This window comes from Microcebus murinus, chromosome 13 (genome assembly GCF_040939455.1).
Source record: "Microcebus murinus isolate Inina chromosome 13, M.murinus_Inina_mat1.0, whole genome shotgun sequence".
NCBI classification, from domain to species: domain Eukaryota; kingdom Metazoa; phylum Chordata; class Mammalia; order Primates; family Cheirogaleidae; genus Microcebus; species Microcebus murinus.
This window is the reverse complement of record NC_134116.1, coordinates 27,165,619-27,187,845: the sequence shown is the minus strand read 5'-3', so window position 1 is coordinate 27,187,845 and position 22,227 is coordinate 27,165,619. Positions and strand designations below refer to the sequence as shown.

The window sequence follows — 22,227 nt, the reverse complement described above, 5'->3', positions numbered from 1 at the left end:
TGTAAAAGCCGTCAACATAAGATATTATTCAACTTTAACAGAAAACATACACATTCCCCTTTTACTTTTCCATCTTTTATTTGCCCAATCAAGCTTTTACTGTGAATTCCTGGCATACCGAGACAGGAGATGAAATATGAACTCTGACATAAACATTGTCTACTTTTTCCCCCCCCCCAAAAGAGCATTACAGTGCTGAAGTTGAATTTTTATCTTCTAAAGTCGTACTGTATGGGTTCAAATACTGGTTCTTAGCATCTTTTAACTTCACTGTGCCTCAGTTTCCTCAACTGTATAAAAAACTAACAATATTAATGCCTAACTCATGCAGTCATTGAGGGCACACTATGCTAATATATGAAAAAGGATACTCAAAATAATATCTGGCACATGGTAATCTCTTGGTAAATGTTAGGTTTTATCCTCCTTTAATTTATCTTATGTTGATATTTTACTTTGTAGTTTTCAAAGTATTTGCTCAAATACCATCACCTGTGATATAGGCAAACAGAAGTCATTTTCCCTACTTAAAATATGCTGAAATATTACCTCATGAGAAATCAATGGATGTGTTCTATTTTCTCTTTATAAAGGCAAAAGCTAAGACACTGGAGATGAAGGTAGAAGATGATTAGAGCAGGGAGAGGCATTTATATTTCATAACCAAAAAAAAAAAAAAAAAAAAAAAAAGAAAGAAAAGAAAAGAAAAAGAAACCCCCAAAAAACCTAGTGATCAGAATAAAGAAAACATGTTTGGTTCCAAAAAGAAATAACAGAGTAAAGGAAATCTCCTAATGACCCACACAACTAGCAAGTTTAACAAAAGCTTACATTTTCAATATGTAAAGTTTAGAGCAACAAAATAGCATAATGGTGGGAGGAAAAAGGAAAGGGCACTCTGAAGCCACAATGCCTGAATTATACAAATCGCTGGCTCCTTTTTAGGTATGTCACCTAATTATGTTTTCTGCACTTCCTTTATCCGAAGAAAATAATAGTCTAGGCTGGACATTATTCTGTTTGAGAAGAGTGAGAATGAGCAATGGACAAGCTTGAAGCTCTAACTTGGGTGGGGGAAAGGCACTATATGTAACCTAAATATTTGTACTCCCATAATATGTTGAAATAATAAAAAAAAATTTAAATAAGAAAATAATAAGGTTTATATGACAATTAACATTTGTAAAGTGCCTGGAACAGTTGACGGGCATAAGGTAAGTGCTATTTATATGTTTGTTAAATAAATAAAATAAAAAGCAAAACTTGGTTTTAAAAAAAGTGTTGGCATTAGTTTTTGATTTACTTTGTCAGTTCAGTCAAGGAATTTCGACTTCTAGACAATTGGGAAGCTTTTGGACGAAAATTCTCAATAATTGGTTTGAATAAGCAGAAATTGTGGAATGCATGAAACAATACAGAATCTTAAAAAGAATAATGGTCTGATTTAGGAATCTGCATATTTGCAAATACCAAAGTAGTTCTGATCCAGGAAGTAGACCAATGATGTTTTGAGAAAACCTGTTATGAATTTATTGAACCGAGTTATATAGCTCAAGTCACTGTTTTTATCTCTATTGTCTCTCGTTTTTTAATAAAAACAGGTTTATTTTTCCAGCAAGGAAGAAGAAAATTAGAACATTGTGACTGCTACAGAAAACATCTCTCCCTTCGTTGCCTTAATGTGATCAAGTAGTTTTCGGCTCTGTGGATTTTTGCCAGCTATGTTTAGCAGAGGGTAAATCTGACCATGAATAAAAAGAGAAATACTTAGGAGGGCGGAATCCCTCTTCCACTCAAAGTGAGAAATATAAATGTGACCTCTTCCAAGTTAAAGCTGAAATGAAAAGTGGCTTTATGGCTTCCCAACTGATAAAAAGCAAAAGGAAGTACAACTGAATATGCTGCTCCAGAGAATGGAAGCCCCTAATCATGAGCAGCAGACTCCTCCAAGCTTGGCTGAGCCCAAACAGCCAGCATTTCTCTGAAAAAGAATTGCTGATTCTGAATAGAAAAAATCTGCTTATATTACTCTAGCACCTCCAGATAACCAAATTTTTTTTCAACATCATAGGAAATATATTTGCTTTTTGAACAACACTTTTGGAATTTTCTAAAACACAGGACAAATTTTTGTGACATTTTAAAGTTATTTTAAGAGTTTTTGTTTTATTATAAAATTTTAAGTTTATTTATTAAATTTATTTAATATTAAATATTAAAATTTTAACTTGCATTAATATTAAATTTAAATATTTAAATATTAAATTTTTAACTGTGCATTAGTTACTAAAAACTTATGTCTCTAAAATATATTTACTTCCTCTGTATGCTGAACCTGGAATTAAGTACTTTTCCTGATTCAATTTTCATAGACTTGTTGTTTCAAGACTTCTACTAAGTGAAATGTGTTCATTCGTCTCTGCATCAGGAAACTATAATTTCTCACAATAGCCAGTCTCCTAGGGACTTGCATTGTGATCTAATGAGTTTATAGTCAAAACAGTTTATCACAGGCTAGTTATCAAGTCCCTGTGTGTTTGTGCATAAACCATAGTTCTTCCTAAGCAAGTTCTTCCTTCTTCCTCATTCCAAAGCCTGGAATGGAGAAAGACTTAATAAACTTTTTGTTCCAGATAGTCACATTTTCTCCCACCCTCTCTTCCTCACTCTCTCCCCTCTTTCACTCCTATTCTTCAGAACCGTTGTTTGAAACACACTAGAACACTATTGCCTAGTGCTACTTACTGATGTAGAGATAGGATTTAAATATACAAGTTCACTTTCCAGAGTCACTTCCTTCCCAGATTGGTTAGATAAACCATGGGTGCCTTAGCTTCCTGGGACCCTAGCCCTTCCCCATGTCAAATCCCTGTCCCTATAGAGATATTATACTGCCAAAAGCCAAACTGGTTCCTGTTAATTTCTGCCTGTCAAAATTATACCCATCATTTAATGCCACTTCATTCATATTATTATCCTTTAGCACTCTGATCTTGAGCCACTGTGTTCTTTCTCAGTTTAGAACAATTCAGTAACTATTGCTATTTATCATTATTGCTGAAAATACATAATGATATTTATTCTTTTGTTCACTCTTCTGTATTAAAATTTTTCCTATAATTGAAATTATTTATCATTACTTTTACACTCAATTTTGTCTATGAACACATAAAAGCAGTAAATACCCATTTATTGAAATGCATCCTATTAATATTTATATTTACATATCATATTATTATTCTATATATGGTAACTTCAACTGTGCCCTCTAAAAACAAAAGATACTCTTATATTTGAAAATAAACTATAAATACAGTTTATACACATACATATCTTAGGGAAATGTAAGATAAATAATCACATGTAAAGTTAAACTAAAAAGTATGTACTATATTATTTAGAATAGATATCCAATCATCTTGGACCTTAATTAACAAATTTAATATCACTTTTGTGAAGAAATTAAAAAGATTGCTCAGTTTATAGTAGTATTATCTTATGATTTCACAGTTATATACTTCCTAATATTAATAGGGACATATGAATTTTGGAAAATTTGATGATGAAATTTGGAAAATATTTCCAATGTAGTTTCCAAATGTAGTATATTAATAATGATGCTTGTGTAAGAATTAGTATTTAGCCACCTATATGGTGTGCAATCTTGGGCAAGCTATCTAACCTCCTGTGCCTAAATGTCTTCCTTGGTAAAAGGAAAATAAATTAGCATCTGGATCATAAATATATTTTGAGTGTTAAAAATTATAGTTCATATAAAACACTTAAAACAATATACTTAGAGCCTGATAAATGTTAACTTATTACCCTATTATATAAGTCATTGGCCTAGATACAAGCATGCATGTCCCAATAGTCCTAAAGAGAGGTATTAGTTATTCAATAAATGTTTAAACACTCATTGTTTCTCTCATTCATTTATTCAATAAATATTTCTTGAGCAGCTAGTTCTGCCTGGTGGTGTCATAGGTACAAATTTGAAAAGCAAATCCCCAACACTGTGCAACTTACATTCTAGAGATGGGGGCAGAGATAAATGGCCATATCAATAAGTGAAAGTCCTAGTATTAGGTACAATAACACTATGAACACAGTGATAAAAAATGACCACTGATGTCCTTTAGACTGAAGGTCAAGAAATGTCTTTGTGATTAGTATTTGAAAAATGAGACGGTCATGGTCATGGAGATGGTCATGAGGCGATTTATAATCGAAATTTTCCAGGGGGAGGAAACATCAACAAATGCAAAGACCACTAAAAAGAAAATGAAATATTTGGTATGCCTGAGGATTGGAGAAAGGCCCATGAACTGTAGTTGAGTATGTGAGAAGGGAGAGGTAGGAAAGTCGGTGGGAGAGTGAGGCAAGGGCCTTTTCTATACTGCCTATGGGGCTGTGGGAAGAAGTTTAGATTTTATTTTGTGGCAGTAGAATGCCACTGGAGGGTTTTTAAGAAAGAAAATAACATAATCTGATTTGGGTGGTGAAATTTCACACGAGTTACTGTGTGGAGAATGGATTATTGGAGTGGAAATGAGAAAGCAAAGACAAGTGTTAAGAAGTTGTTCCAGTTATCCAGATGTGAGTGGATGGTGGCATGGTTAGAGAGTCAGAGGATATATTTGGGAACACTGATTCACTTAGAAATGCTGCTCCATAAGAAAATCTCATCCTTAGTAATTTAATTAGTGCATTATGCTAATTAATGAATTACAACATGGTCCTGCTACACAGAATCAGAAGTTATAAAGATTACCAGGGCTTAAGACAGCATTTGACAAATGGTATTAGTGTTATCAGACTATTAGCTCTATGACACCAAGTCAAATATCTAAGTTTGAAAGGCATAATATACAGTATTTCATATTTTTCCTCATTCTTTTTTTATTTTCTCATTCAGAATGGTTTATTTTCACTGTGTAAACACATTAGTAGCAGCTGCAACGACTTTGAAAGTTCAGCAGCCAGAGGAGGAATAGGAAAGCAGAATTTTTAGAAAACAAAGTGAAATGTTTGAAAACTCACAAAAAGTGAGAGGGTTGTAGGAAAAGAAAATAACCACTTCCTCTCACAGGAACAACAGTTTGATTACTGATGTTTGAATTAAAAGTCTCCAAATGATGTGCCTTAAAATCTTCTTAGTTACATTGATTTGGATATAATATTGACAACAACTGATATTATTGTAAGTAAGTACAAAATATTCACTTACCCTAGGGGGAAAACAGGAAAAACAAAAAACCAGGATTGACAGTTCTTGTGGTTTCCACATACATTCATCAAACATTCAGGTTGTTTCTGCAGACATTCATTGAGTATTCATTAAATACCAGAAATAGATGATGCTCTGAAGAATTTTATAGTCTTTTGAGGGAACTCAGGCATATAAGTTGATTATTTGAATATAATACAGAAAGTGTTGAAGTAGAGAAAAGCACAAAGAGTACCCCTACAGCACAGCAAGAAGGCCATTCTTTCAACTCCCCATTCAGGGATGGTGCCATAGAAGAGACAGGCTCAGGTGACTCTGGAAAACGTGGCCACAGGTTTGACAGTGAAGGAAAGAGAAGGACATTCTTGGCAAAGAGTTAGCATGAGTAAAAGAAGGGTGGCCTGAAAATGGGATGTGTGAAAGGAAATGACAAATAATTGCTCTTATAATGAGCATGTTCGAGAGCTGTAACATTTGATGCTGGAGAAATATCCAAGGAAAAATGTGAAAGCATTGATTTATTTCTATCCATGAGAAGGATTTTCTGAAGAGTTATAAGCAGGCAATACCTTTAATACCTACCTGTAGAGAAAATGGTAATAAGAAAAACAGACTGTCGTTTATCAGGGCTTTCACAAACTTTAAAATTAATCACACCTGTATCTACATGAAAAATTTGGAATATAGACACTTAGTAATAATAATAACTAAAATATATATCTATGTGTATATAGACTTATGTATATTTGTATACATATAGGTACATATATGTATATGTGTACACACATGTATGTACATGTACATAAACACATATATGCACTATCATTTATTAAGATTGTAAATAAATGCTAAGCCATGCCCAAATCCTTTGCATATATTATTTATGTCTGAACATGCACTGTAGCTGATGCTTTTTTTAATACTAATTGGTAGCTGTCAAAAATGTGTCTTGGATATGTGTAAACTATCTTTAGTTAAGTATAACTAGCTATAAAATTTTAGCTAGATGAGAACTCCTGCTCCTTTTATGCCCACTGTTTCTAAATCTAGCATTTGAGCCTTTATGCATTATCAATCTACCAAACATACAATAGAAAATACTGGTAGTATTTGTTTCCTAGAGCTGCTGTAAGAAAGTCTCATAAGGGTGGCTTCCTCAAAGAAAAATCGCACTGGACAAGTTAAACAGGAAAGGAAGTCTTTCTTCAGAACCATTGTAATAGGGAAGAGAGATTAAACTCAATTCTGTTGAAACAAAATGAGGGAGAAATTTGAGGCACTGGGGTGACCTAGTGGAAAAGTACTGGAGGACATTAGAGGGCAGGTTGGTCGAGATGATCAGGTCATCTGCCTTTGCTAATTGGTCCAGGGGTCCTCAAACTTTTTAAACAGGGGGTCAGTTCACTGTCCCTCAGACCATTGGAGGGCTGGACTATAGTTTTAAAAAAACTATGAACAAATTCCTATGCATACTGCACATATCTTATTTTGAAGTAAAAAAAACAAATGGGCAAAAACACCCGCATGTGGTCAGCGGGCTGTAGTTTGAGGATGCCTGAATTAGCCTCCCACACACCCACAGAGATGGGGGAGGGAAGACAGGAGATAGGAATTCTATGATGTTTACATTTCAAAAGGGTGGCTCTGGAATCCCTAAGAAAGAATTCTTGAATTCTAAAACAAGCAAAAGGATGGGAGAAGATTTACTTCTAAAAAAAGCAGAGACAAAATTTAAAGTGGCAAGTTTTCTAAAGTGAATGCTCTAAGCAAAGGGAGTTCAAGGGTGTACTGTCAGGAAGACAGTTGTTTACAGTTTAGTCAAACTGAGAAGATTCAGGCCCTCTTGATCATCATAAACAATAGAACTGTATTGTCTCATTTCTGGAGATTGGAAGATCAAGATCAGTGTGTAAGAAGAGTTGTTTTTTTCTGAAGGCTGTGAAGGAGAATCTGTTCCATTTCTTTTTCTTAGCTTCTGGTGTTTTGGTTTCTGCTACATCAGGCCACTCTCTGCTTTAATCTTCACATGGTGTTCTCCCATGTTCATGTCTGTGTCCAAACATCCTCCAGACATAGTGCATTGGGGGCCTACTCCATTCCAGTCTGACCTCAACTTTACTAATTGCATATATCTACAACCACCTTATTTTTTATAAAAGGTCACTTTCTGAGTTACTGGGTGTAAGGGCTTCAGTACATGATTTTTTTTTTTTTGTCTTTTTTTTTCTTTTTGATAGACTTTATTTTTTAAAATTGTTTTAAGTTGACTGAAAAACTAAGCAGATGGTACAGAGATTTCCCAGTTGCTCCCTGCCCTTGTATAGGTATTACCTTTCCAATTATCAATATCCCACACCAGAATGGTACATTCGTTACATTGATGAATCTACATTGACATATCATTATCACCCAAAATCCATAGTTGAGATTAAGGTTCACTCTTGCTGTTGAGCATTCTAGGTATTTGCATAAATGTATAATATTTATGCTCCATTATAATATCATACAAAGTATTTTAACTTCCTTAAAAATCCTGTGTTTCTCTGATTCATCCTGCCACTTCCCCTAATCCCTGGCAATTACTGATCTTTTTACTGTCTCCATAGCTTCACCTTTTCTAAAATGTGTTTAGCTTCTTTCCTTAGTGGTATGCATTTAGTGTTCCTCCATGTCATTTTATAGCAAGATAGCTTATTTCTTTTTATAGTTGAGTAATACTTCATTATCTGGATGTACCACAGTTTATCCATTCACCTACTGAAGAACATCGTGGTTACTTCCACATTTTGACAATTATAAATAAAGCTACTATAAACATTAGTGTGCAGGGTTTTTTTGGTGGCATAAATTTTCTACCCATTTGGGTAAATACCAAGGAGTGTGATTGTTGAATCCTGTGATAAGAACATGTTTAGTTTTGTAAGAAACCACCAAACTGTCTTCTAAAGTTGTGTAGAGGTGAGGGGAAACTTTCCCTTCCCGAAAAGTTCACTGAAATATCAATTCACAATGAAGGCAGATTAATAAGTTTAGTTACCAATACCATGTGCATGGGGAGAATCACATAGTGATTACCTAATATTCCAATGAAGTTCAAATATTTTTATACCTGTCTTTTTGGAGGGGAGGAGGAATGTGGAGTACAGATAATTCTGTTTAGGGGTGACAAATGGGGCTACTGAGGACAAATGCATGGGGGAAACAGATTGACTTGCAAATAATTCTCTTTTCAAATTAAATTAACTGAGAGACAGATGTATTTAAAATAATTTGGGCCTGGTCTGATTGCCTTCTTGATCTTTCCTGCAATATATTGAGATAACAAGAAGAGGAAGAGAAGTCAATTGCCCTCTTTGATCTTTTGATCAGGTCAATCTAGTTTATGCAGATAAAGGGAAAGCCCCTTCAAATGCTTTTTGACGTGGAATGGCCTTTAATTCAAAATATTTTTTATACCAAGGAGTCATATTCAGGGGCAACATTTCCTGAGCTTCTTCAGTGTCTGTATCATTTTGCATTCCTACCAGCAATAACTGAGAGTTCTTGTTGCTCCACATCCTTGCAAGCATGGGTGGTGTCAGTGTTCTGCATTCGGGCCCTTCTAACAGGTGTGCAGTAGTATCTCATTGTTGTTTTAAGTTGAATTTCCCTGATGATGTATATGTTGTGGTAGATCATTTTATGTGTGTGTGTGTGGTTTTTTTGCCATCCCTATATCCTATTTGATGAGGTGCCTGTTAAAGTCTTTGGTCTATGTTATCTTCTAAACATACGAATTTTGGTGGGACACAATTCAACCACAGTACTTGGTATTTATTGATGAGTTAAATGGCACATTTAATAATAGAAATGGCTCCCTGTATATTAATACTATTGTTTAGGTGGATCTCTACTGCAATGTTAGACTATGAATCATTTGGTTTCACGTGTAATAAAATGCAGTATTTATTATAACTAATGTTTTAAATTGTATCTATACTATGTTAATAACTTACTTAATTTTCCAGAGACTGACTATGAATAAATATTCAATATTAGCCATTATAGTAAAATTTTCTCTAGTTATGTCAAAAAATGGAAACCGATTAGTTTTTCTCTGCTATATATTTATTATTTGTATATTAAAGATATTATTATTAGCTGCCTTAAAAACTCAAATAATCCAAGGATCATCAAAGGATATTGGCTTATGCAATTAAATCCTAATTAGTACATATGATGAACATTTCTAATTAAAAATGTAAAGTCAAGAAGTAACAAAAGCAATATATGCAATTTTCCTAAGTATATAATTTCTTAGTTTAATCTTAATATTGATCAGCAGAAAAGAGGTGTCAGTGTTTTCTCAGTGTAAATAATTATATCTCTGTGTAAATATTTTTGTGTTATTTTTCTTACATTGAGTTCTTACGGGTTTTTAAGAATGTAAGGTATGAGTTTTTCTATCATCTTTAACTAAAATAAAAAGCTGTTTTATTGTGTTTTATTTTTTTTCTATGTCTCTAAGGCAAACTCAAGTTCAACAGGAAATGAGAAGAGAATAAAGAAATGATGGAGCAATGGGAGGCAGAACAGAAGGATATGATTGATTGTGTCAACAACAAAAGCAAATTTGAAGAGGAAGATAACACAGTAAAGTAGTTAAAGATGTTTCAGGACAATGCAGGAGGTAAAAACTGTTTTATGGAGGGTCAAACTTAGTGGGAAGAAAGGAAATTTTTGATAACAAACAAAATAATTTTCTCAAGTTTCTAAGAAATAAGAGAGAAAATAAATATTTCGGAAGCGATTTGTGATATAAGGGTAATTGAATATGCTTTAAAATAGAAAACAGTGATATGTGATCATTTTTGCACAGGCTAATATGGTTGTACATAATAAAGTTCTCTGTAAATGATTTAATTTAAAATAAATGAAATGAGACTATAGTCTTGACCAAAAATAAATTGATATTGAAAGGTAAAGGAGGTTAATCATAGATTTTTGCAAACCATAAGTAGAAAGTAAATGAAAGAATCTTTTAAAATGAAGAAATGCTGAGGCTGAAAAGAAGCCAGTGGATTTTATTTGATGTTATATTGAAGTATAAAGTATTTTTTTTTAAATTTGTATAAGTCTTTTGCTAAAAAGAAATTAAAATGTACATAAAATAAAATCTAAACAGTTGATTTATGGCCATAGACTAACGTTTAACTTTCTTAGTTTGTTTCTTTTTTAGCAATATGATTTTCTTTATAACCAAATTAGGCCCACATAGAATTATCCAAATTATGACTATTTGATAATATTTACAGCATTTCACTCTTTTTATTGTTTTATAGTACATTAGATCCTTGCTTTTTCTCTAAAGTGTCTTGATCTTTCTAAATTTGGTAAAAGTATTTTAGGAAAATAAAATAACTTGCAGGCATTCATCATAGGTTTTATTGTTTAAAGTTTTTGTTCAATTTGGATTTTGGTTTACTATGAAATGGCATGAATATATATGAAAGTTGCTTAGCAAAGCAAATATTTGAAGATTAAGCATGTATAAAAATTGGGCAAAATTTAAGGCAAAAATTAAGTAAAGAATGCCATGAAACATATATGACCAATGAAACTTTATTGAAAAAACAACAATAAGGAAACTACTTTGTAGTAACTAGGAATAATAGGGTAAATTCTCCTTACAGAATGATTTAGGTGAGCTCAGGATCTGCTGCAGCTATTTCATGAAGTATTTATTTGCAGTCATCTAAACATGATATGAGTAAGGAATTAAATAGTAGCTGTAAGATTTGGGAGTGGAGAATTTTCTTCTCTAGGCTACTATCCTCATACAAAGACAAATACAACTCATATCATGAAAAAAGCATTATAGGAAATACTAAATATTTGATCAAATAGGAAGTTCTTTTCATTTAACATGTACATACTGACACACAAAATTACACCAGCCAATGATATCTAAATGTTTAGATTTATACTATTATTAATTTTGCCTCATTGAATTTTATAAAATAATTTACCCAATTAACCCAATATCATTTATTCTACTTCTGCATTATTCAGAGAGAAACACCAGTGACAAGGTAATTGAGAAGAAGCTTAATAAGATTGACATGAGTATGATTGGCCCTAATCAAGTAGTAAACTTGGGATGATTCTTTGAGACTCATTTAAGTCCCCTTTTCTAGCCACTTTGGAAAAATTCGAAGAAGTGAAAATATCTGTGTCCAACACAAAGAAAGTGTTTGTTTTGTCTGGTCAGATTGTTTCATCTGGTAAAAAAATTGTACAGAAACTGTTACCAAAAGCTCAGTATTTGCCCTCAAGGCCACATCAGAAGAATGAGAACAAGTGGTTTGAGGAGAAGAAAAGATAAGTTTATTATTTTGCCAGCAAAGAAGGAAAAATGGTAGATTCTTGTCTCAAAATCCAAATTTCCTGAACATAAGCAGAAAAACAGAGCTACTAAAGGGAGGGCCCTCAGTTCTACGCTACTGTGTTAATGATTCTAATTATCCCATCACTGTCAAAGAGAGAGGTCACAAAGCCTGTGACATCTTCCCACCTGGGCCACCTGGGAGGCTGGTGCCTGTCTGGAGATGGCTGAGCTATTGCCTGTATCATAAAGAACAAAAAACATTCTCCCTGACCAAGGAAGAGATGCAGGCCAGGTCACACTTCCCAAAAGAGTGGGGGAAGTATTAAAGAGACAGAAAATATTTTTGCCATTTTTTTTCAGCCATTCTCTCTGTTACAATACCATCCATCCAGTGACTAGAGATTGAGGAAAGCAGCCTTCTTTTTGATATAATTTCTTTATTTACTTTCCTTTAAATATCTTGAAGGCAGAGATGGATTAATTAAAATGAATAATGATGGATTGACTGGGGAGAATTGAAAGCAACTTTTTAAAAAGTAATATAAAAGACTTTCTTTGTCCACTTCCAAGTTGCACACAATCTCATTAAAATGGAAGATCTATACGTAAACCACTGCCCAAATCCCAAAGCATTTACATGGTCAACATTGTGCATTCCTAACCATACATGTGAAAAATACTCAAATATATTGAAAAGAATGAAAAGTATTACAAAGTTTAACTTCTCAATCATGTCTGATCTTTAGTCTTCAGTAATGTTCTTATACAAATTTGCCATTAGTGTCAATATATTAGTCAGCCATAGCTATGTAGCAGACAATTTCAAAATGGCAGTGTCTTACACTAAAACAAAAAGCAAGCAAAGAAAAAAAATAATGTAAAAAATATCATTCTCAATTCTGATGTGAAGGTTGATTATATTTGGGCTTGTGTGGGTGACTCTGCTGTAGGCTGAAGGGTCACTATTCATGGATTTACACTGCACATTTGCCTTCTCCTTTTATTTACACCTCCTCCTCTGACCAGTTACTTAGAGTATGTTTTCTCCTGGAGGATTATTTTACTATAAAAGAACAAGTGAGAAAAGACCAATTCTAGCAGAAACTAGAGGAAAGAAGCAAGAAGACGAGCATACAGCGGACAAGGGCCGGAAGGAGGGGTACCTGAGACCCCGGGAGACTCCACGGGAGGAGGCTGCGGAGGAGAACTGGAGGCTGAGACCACCGGAGCAGCCCGGAGACCAGCGGCAAGGGTAGGTGGAATTGCTGTTTCCCCTCCCCTGCATTCGGGACTGCTGGCGGGCTCCCCAGTGGGTGGAGAGACCTGCGGACATCAGCCCAGAGACTGCCGCCGCTTGCCAACGGTGAGCCTGTAGCAGACGTGGCACCAGGTTCCCAACTTCCTCCGGGCACCTCCGTGTGCACAGACCCGAGCCGCGCGGCAGGCGCCATATTGCCTCCTCCTCCCCTCCGCCGACCCTACCCGCGGCTGCCCAGAGAGACAATACAGCCACCAGCCGGAGGCACCTCCAGGGAACGGGACCTTCCCGTTTGGGACCCCGCCCACCCTCCCAGGTGCTGCTGGCACCGTGTTCCCAGGAAAACATTGCCGACTCAGAGGCTGAGAGACATAGATCCAGCTTGGGCTCCCTGTGGGTGAATTAGGACCGGAAATCCTCTCCCTGGTGGGAATACAGTTTGAACTCTGGGACCCAGAGGTCGGACCTGCAGACCAGATCCCCTGCACCGAGGGCTAGCATTGCCCCGGGCACAGAAGGATTATACGCGAACAGCTGAGGGCTGTGTGCCTCCAGGGGCGGATCGGCGTCCTAGAGGGCAACCCTCCTCCCAGGAGGAGGCCGTGCGCCCAACCCAGGTGGCGTTCCTGTGCAGGGAACCTCCCCGCCGGCACCACAGTCCGGGGAGGCCTGGTGGCTTGTGGTCTGGCCTGCTGGCAGAGGCCCAGGAGTAGCTGCAGAGTTGGGGAGGGTGGAAAGAAGCGAGGCCTGCTGCAGACTGCGGGTCTCAGACAGCCCCACCCCCACCTCCAGACTTTCTGGCTGAGCGGGACCATTCCAGCCCTGCCCTGACAGCTTTCCCTGTAAGCTGAGAACAGAACTTTGACCCCTGCTAACGGCCTGAGGGCAGGCTTACCCAACCCAGCTCTGCCCAGAACGAGAGCTGATAACAGGACTCAAAATCAACACCATAGCCTGTTCCTCCAAGCAAACGCCACCTACTGACAGGGGCGGCATCTTGCACAGCCTTTCCACGGCATCCACTGACTCAATATACAGGGAGTGGTCCAATTTCACCCACAGGCACCACCTAACGCCTCAGAAACTAAACAAGGTGTGTGAATACCCAAACAATAACCTAAGGAAAGAAACAACAACTGATCGACATGGGAAGAAGTCAGCGAAAGAACTCAGGAAATATGAAGAACCAAACGGAAAACACACCCCCAAGGAGGAGCACCAGCCCCCTAGAAACGGACACCGACCAAAATCAGGCAACCAATATGACAGAAAAGGAATTTCGTATGTGGATCATAAGAACACTCACCCAGCTGCAACAACAACTCAATAACCAACACCAAGAAAACACAAAAAACCTCCAAGAAATGGAACAAAGGTTCAACAAAGAGATTGACACAGTGAAGAAAACTTTAACCGAAGTCCTGGAGATGAAGAATCAACTCAGAGAACTACAAAATACTGTGGAAAGTCTCAAGAACAGGGTAGATCAAGCAGAAGAAAGAATCTCAGAGCTTGAAGATAACACCTTCCAATTAAATAAATCAGTCACAGAAATAGAGCAGAGAAACAAGAGAAAAGACCAAAGCCTACAAGAGCTGTGGGATTATGTGAAAAAACCTAACGTGAGGGTCATAGGTTTAGCCGAAGGGGAGGAAGACAACACTCAAGGGCTGGACAAGCTTTTTGAAGATATAATAGAGGAAAATTTCCCAGGCCTTGCTCAAAATCTCGATATACAAGTTCAAGAAGCCCAGAGGACCCCTGGGAGATTCAATGCAAACAGGAAGACGTCACGTCATGCAGTCATCAGACTGACCAAAGTATCAACTAAAGAGGCCCTTCTAAGAGCTGTAAGACAAAAGAAGCAAGTGACATACAAGGGAAAGCCAATTCGAATAACATCAGACTTCTCTAATGAGACTTTACAAGCAAGGAGAGACTGGGGCCCCATTCTCACTCTTTTGAAACAAAACAATGCCCAGCCTAGAATATTATTCCCTGCAAAACTAAGCTTCATATATGAAGGAGAAATAAAAACATTCGCAGACAAGCAAAGGCTCAGAGAATTCACCAAGACAAGACCAGCCCTACAAGAAGTACTTAAAACAGCGTTATGCACGGAACATCATAATAATAATCCACGGATATAAAAACAACCAAAACCCAAAGATATTAAAGGCCAGATATTACAATGGCTCAAGACAGAAATCATAGCAACAACATCCAACCCAACAGAATGATCAGTAATCTACCTTACCTATCAGTTCTCTCAATAAATGTGAATGGCTTAAACTCTCCACTCAAGAGACATAGGCTGGCTGAATGGATAAGAAAATACAGGCCAAGTATATGCTGTCTTCAGGAAACACATTTAACCTGCAAGGATGCACATAGACTAAAAATAAAAGGGTGGAGATCAATATTCCAAGCAAATAGAAACCAAAAGAAGGCTGGTGTGGCAGTTCTACTTTCAGACGATTTAGTTTTTAAACCAACAAAAGTAGTAAAAGACAAAGAGGGTCATTATATAATGGTGAAGGGCACAGTCCAACAAGAGGAGATAACAATTTTAAATATATATGCACCCAACTTAGGTGCACCCAGATTCATAAAGCAAACCTTACTGGAGCTAAGCAAATGGATTAATAGCAACTCCATAATCGCCGGAGATTTCAACACCCCACTGACGGCACGAGACAGATCCTCCAAACAGAAAATTAATAAAGAAATAATGGACTTAAACAAAACTCTAGAACAATTGGGTCTGACCGACATCTACAGAACATTCTACCCAAAATCCACTGAATATACGTTCTTCTCATCAGCTCACGGGACATTCTCTAAGATTGACCATATCCTAGGACACAAAGAAAATCTCAAGAAATTTAAAAAAATAGAAATCATACCATGTACTTTCTCAGATCACAGTGGAATAAAACTAGAAATCAACCCTAACAGAAACTCACATTTCTACACAAAAACGTGGAAATTAAACAACCTCCTACTAAATGATTACTTCGTAAATGAAGAAATCAAGACGGAAATAAAAAACTTCTATGAAGAAAACGACAATGGAGAGACAAGTTATCAACTCCTCTGGGACACAGCTAAAGCAGTTCTGAGAGGAAAGTTTATCTCCATAAATGCCTATAACCAAAAGGCAAGAAGATCACAAATAGACAATCTAATGAAACGACTCAAAGAGCTGGAAAAAGAAGAACAGACCAACCCCAAACCCAGCAGAAGAAGTGAAATCAACAAGATCAAATCAGAACTAAACGAAATTGAAAACAGGAAAGCTATTCAGGAGATTAATAAAACAAAAAGTTGGTTCTTTGAAAAAATAAACAAAATTGACACGCCATTGGCTAAGCTAACGAAAAGCAGAAAAGAGAAATCTCTAATAAGCTCCATCAGGAATGAAAAAGGAGATATCACAACTGATCCCAAAGAGATACAAGATACAATTTATGAATACTACAAAAATCTTTATGCACACAAACTGGAAAATGTGGAGGAAATGGACAAATTTCTAGAAACACACAGCCTCCCTAGGCTCAACCAGGAAGAAATAGATTCCCTGAACAGACCAATCTCAACAGCTGAAATAGAAACAGCAATTAAAAATCTCCCTAAAAAGAAAAGTCCCGGTCCAGATGGCTTCACACCTGAATTTTACCATACTTACAAAGAAGAACTAGTACCTATCTTGCAGAAACTATTCCACAACATCGAGAAGAACGGAAACCTCCCCGACACCTTTTATGAAGCGAATATTACTCTGATACCAAAACCAGGAAAGGATGCAACAAAAAAAGAAAACTACAGACCAATATCCCTAATGAATATAGATCCAAAAATTTTCAACAAAATCTTAGCTAACCGAATCCAGACACTTATCAAAAAAATAATCCACCACGACCAAGTGGGCTTCATCCCAGGGATGCAGGGGTGGTTCAACATACGTAAATCTATAAATGCAATTCACCACATCAACAGAAGCAAAAACAAAGACCACATGATTCTTTCAATAGATGCAGAAAAAGCTTTTGACAAAATTCAACACCCTTTCATGATACGAACACTTAAGAAAATAGGCATAGAAGGGACATACCTAAAAATGATACAAGCCATATATGACAGACCCGTAGCCAACATCATACTGAATGGGGAAAGACTGAAATCATTCCCACTTAGAACTGGAACCAGACAAGGCTGCCCACTATCTCCACTTCTATTCAACATAGTGCTGGAAGTCTTGGCTACAGCAATCAGACAGGAAAATGGAATCAAAGGTATCCAAATAGGGGCAGAAGAGATCAAACTTTCACTGTTTGCTGATGATATGATATTGTATCTAGAAAACCCCAAGGATTCAACCAAGAAACTCCTGGAACTGATCAATGAATTTAGTAAAGTCTCAGGATACAAAATCAATACACAGAAATCAGAGGCATTCATATACGCCAACAACAATCTAATTGAGAACCAAATCAAAGACTCAATTCCCTTCACAATAGCAACAAAGAAATTAAAGTACCTAGGAATATATTTAACCAAAGAGGTAAAAGACCTCTACAGGGAGAACTATGAAACACTGAGGAAGGAAATAGCAGAGGATGTAAACAGATGGAAATCCATACCATGCTCGTGGATCGGCAGACTCAATATCGTCAAAATGTCTATACTACCCAAACTGATCTACAGATTCAATGCAATACCTATTAAAATCCCATCAGCATTCTTCACAGATATAGAAAAAATAATTTTACGCTTCGTATGGAACCAAAGAAGACCCCGAATATCAAGAGCAATTCTAGGCAACAAAAACAAAATGGGAGGCATTAATATGCCAGATATTAAACTATACTAAAAGCTGTAGTAATTAAAACAATATGGTATTGGCACAAAAACAGGAATATTGACCAGTGGAACAGATGTGAGAATCCTGATATAAAACCATCCTCATATAGCCGTCTCATCTTTGACAAAGCAGACAAAAACATACGCTGGGGAAAAGAATCCCTCTTCAATAAATGGTGCTGGGAAAACTGGATAGCCACCTGTAGAAGGCTAAAACAGGACCCACACCTTTCACCTCTCACAAAAACCAACTCACGCTGGATAACAGACTTAAACCTAAGATATGAAACTATTAGAACTCTAGAGGAAAAAGTTGGAAACACTCTCCTAGACATCGGCCTGGGCAAAGAGTTTATGAAGAAGTCCCCAAAGGCAATCACAGCAGCAACAAAAATAAATAAATGGGACATGATCAAACTACAAAGCTTCTGCACAGCCAAAGAAATAGTCATGAAAGTAAACAGACAACCTACAGAATGGGAGAAAATTTTTGCATCCTATGCATCCGATAAGGGACTGATAACTAGAATATACTTAGAACTCACGAAAATTAGGAAGAAAAAATCAAATAACCCCATTAAAAAGTGGGCAAAGGACTTGAACAGAAATTTTTCTAAAGAAGACAGAAGAATGGCCAACAAACATATGAAGAAATGCTCAACATCTCTAATCATCAGGGAAATGCAAATCAAAACCACAATGAGATATCACTTAACCCCAGTGAGAATGGCCTTTATCAAAAAATCTCCAAACAATAAATGCTGGCGTGGTTGCGGAGAGAGAGGAACACTCCTACACTGCTGGTGGGACTGCAAACTAGTTCAACCTCTGTGGAAAGCAATATGGAGATACCTTAAAGCGATACAAGTGAATCTACCATTTGATCCAGCAATCCCATTGCTGGGCATCTACCCAAATGATCCAGTGACACTCTACAAAAAAGACACCTGCACTCGAATGTTTATAGCAGCACAATTCATAATTGCAAGGCTGTGGAAACAGCCCAAGTGCCCATCAATCAAAGAATGGATTAATAAAATGTGGTATATGTACACCATGGAGTACTATTCAGCTCTAAGAAACAATGGTGATATAGCACACCTTATATTTTCCTGGTTAGAGCTGGAACCCATACTACTAAGTGAAGTATCCCAAGAATGGAAAAACAAGCACCAGATATATTCTCCAGCAAACTGGTATTAACTGAGTAGCACCTAAGTGGACACATAGGTGCTACAGTAATAGGGTATTGGGCAGGTGGGAGGGGGGAGGGGGGCGGGTATATACATACATAGTGAGTGAGATGTGCACCATCTGGGGGATGGTCATGATGGAGACTCAGACTTTTGGGGGGAGGGGGGGAAATGGGCATTTATTGAAACCTTAAAATCTGTACCCCCATAATATGCCAAAATAAAAAAAAAGAATTAAAAAAAAAAAAAAAAAAAAAAAAGAACAAGTGGAAACATATGACAAATCTTAAGTTGTTGACATGGCATATCAACAGAGCGGGGAATATACTCTACCCACTTTTGTGCATTGTAAGGTCAGTTGGCAAAGAGAAGTCGAAAATTGAAAACAAATAAAATTTACTGCAATCAGTAAAGTCAATTCAAGATTGTACAGAACTATATTTCTGTGTAAATATATGGAATGGAATCAAATTTTCTAAGTATTGGCTTTAGGTAAGCACAGGTGGTTTGCTAATATATTTAAGCAAAGACATTCTCAAAAAATATTTAATTGCATCTTACTTTACTCTAAATATATTGCTTGTAATTTAATACTTTTAGGAGAAATGATTAAAATATTAGACTACTACTTTATAACTGTGAACATTTATGCAGATTAATTATTAAAATAGAGATAATTCCATTTAGATATAATTATGAAAAATGGCATAGAAGTTAAGAAAAAGGAAGACAACTAAAGATATTTAGAAGGGGTCTTATAAATACATACCAATTTTGTTTCTAATTCCAAGGGCACCTTCTTTAAAATCTCCTTGTTTTGTTGTTTCAGCTCATAATTTTCCACTTTGTAAGTTAGTTTTATAGTACAATCATAGTAAGGGATCAACTGCACAAAATAATTTTAATGAAAAAGCTTCAAGAAAAGTTGTGACTGTAAAAATGTAAATTGAGGAAAAATATAAGAAATTCAGTAACATTTTTCCTTTTGGAAGAAGGGAAAACAGTAGGAGAAAATGGTTTGGAGCAGGGGTCCTCAAACTTTTTAAACAGAGGGCCAGTTCACTGTCCCTCAGACCATTGGAGGGTGTTGGAGAGTGTGGCAGGCATTCCACACATGCGCACTGTGGGCCCGGAACAAGTCGGCTGCTAAGCAGGACAGGCAGCGGTGGCAAAAACACCCGGTGGGCCGGATAAATGTCCTCGGTGGGCTGCATGTAGGCCTGTGGGCCGTAGTTTGAGGATGCCTGGTTTGGAGGTGTAGCTAAGTGTGACAGCAATAAAACAATATGGTTTTTGGCAAATAGCAATGTGCAGTATAACATAGACCAACACTTCTAACTCTACCTGCCATTACTGAAACCCTTCAATTTTGCATCTATAAAATGAGGGAGTGAAACATGATCATGTAAGATAAATCTACTAGTTTGAGAACTCAGTAATCATCAATGAGCTGACATAAGATTGTTGTGAGGGGAGCAATTAGTAAAGTACATTTAAAAATTATGAATATATTTATTTAGTGAAAATGATTATTATTTTGAAACAATATAAGAATGGATTCAGGGTTTCTACCCTGCATGGCCTGAGATATGTACTAAGATAAAATATACATTTAAAAAATCCTTTTTTAAAAGAACATTTCAAAGAACATTGTTTAAAAATTGTATTTTTGTATGTTCAGTGTATTTTTGATAAGCCATTGTACATGATGTTTCCTAGTTTTAGAGAGAATTAGATTGAAAATTCAGATTACATTATTAAATTCCAGGAGAACAGTAGAAAAAGTATTGGACCAAAACAGTTTTGCTTAAAATATATATGTGACAAATTCATGTTGTAGGAGTCAATATTTTATTGATTTCTCATTAATAATAATTATTTCATTTCATCACTGAAGCATGTGATAATTCATGTTTAAAAAAGAAAGGGGGTGCCTAAGTATTGTTATGAGGAATGATAACAAGTAGTAACTATATATTTTAGAGGTTGAATTAACCTTATAAAGCCAGGTACAGGCATTCCAAAAGTAAGGACACTCTACATGCATGAGCCAAAGTTTACAGAGTATGATATTAGGATTCTTCACAAAAACAAGAAGCTATTAAAGGTAAAACTTCAATGAGAAATATTTCTATTTTAGTGAGTTTTAGGAGGTATGCTTCTCCATCTTTCCCATTCTTTTATTTTATCTCTTTTATGTAATTTGTCTCTGGTGGTATGCTTGTATAATTAGTATAAAACTTGTGCCTACTCTCTTTTTAAACACTGGCTTATAATTCCAAGTATTTTTAAATGGATATTTAAAAATTTTAAAGAGAAAAAAGAATAAAATTGAGAAGTTGGGATATCATTTAAAAAGATCATTAGAATTTTGCTTGTATTTTAAAGCATCTTAAGATAATTGTGAAGAATTGTAGATAGGCAGGTATGAAAATCAGAAATAATCTCGAATAAAATACTTTCTTGATAAAATATGATGAAATAGCTTGCTAATCTCCCAAAATGTTTGAAGCACTATATCCATTTAAATAATTCTGCACCATGTAAACTCTCTTAAAAATGATATGTAGGTAGAATAAAAGAATTTGAAATGCAATGTAATGTGAAAGATGATAAAGGTATAATTGCTTTTTACTATGCTTTCTTTTATCTTTAATTAACTTTATTTCTGTTTATAAGAGTTTTGACCCCATGTTCACCTTCAGACTATGACATTATTTTGCATTCAAAATGAGACACCTGATAGTGCCATTTGGAGTCAGATATTAAGGAGAAAATTAATGTAAATTCGGCAGATGACATAACATTTTTAGCTGGAAATGTTTGATACTACAATTATTATTTAAAAATACAGAACAAAAATAGCAACTTTATTCTGCATCTGAAATTTTCACATCAAACTTTGACATTTCTTAGGGAATTTTTTTCACAATATCACTAACAGTTGATTGAGATATCCTTCATAGGGTATCCAGTCTAACCCTACACCTCCATTTACATTTATCCTCCCTTTAACCTCAAATTGAATGTCATCTACAAGAGGGCTCTCCTGTAATTCCACCAGGTATGACTCCATATTTTGAGCCTCTGTGACTTTCATATAAGTTGTCCATGTTAGTTAACATATTGTATCTTATTTTTTCAGTAAGCTGCATTGCAGTATTTAACCTAGAACACAATGTCTTTGAGAAAGGAAAAACATGCCTGATGCATCACTGTATGAATACAAATGCCTCTAAATTTCAAGTCTGACATATGCTCAATTATTATTTGTTGTTTAACAGGAATATGGATGTGTGTGTGAGAGTAGAGATTT

General features: G+C 35.9%; 1 long non-coding RNA gene across 3 annotated transcripts in view; it reads left to right on the top strand.

Annotated features, from left to right (window-relative positions):
* LOC142874822 (uncharacterized) overlaps positions 1-22,227 on the top strand; it is a 264,628-nt gene that overhangs the window by 229,171 nt on the left and 13,230 nt on the right. For all 3 annotated transcript variants that reach the window (XR_012922426.1, XR_012922427.1, XR_012922425.1), the window contains one exon: positions 9,738-9,899. This is a non-coding gene — a long non-coding RNA (uncharacterized LOC142874822). The remainder of the gene's footprint in view (positions 1-9,737; positions 9,900-22,227) is intronic.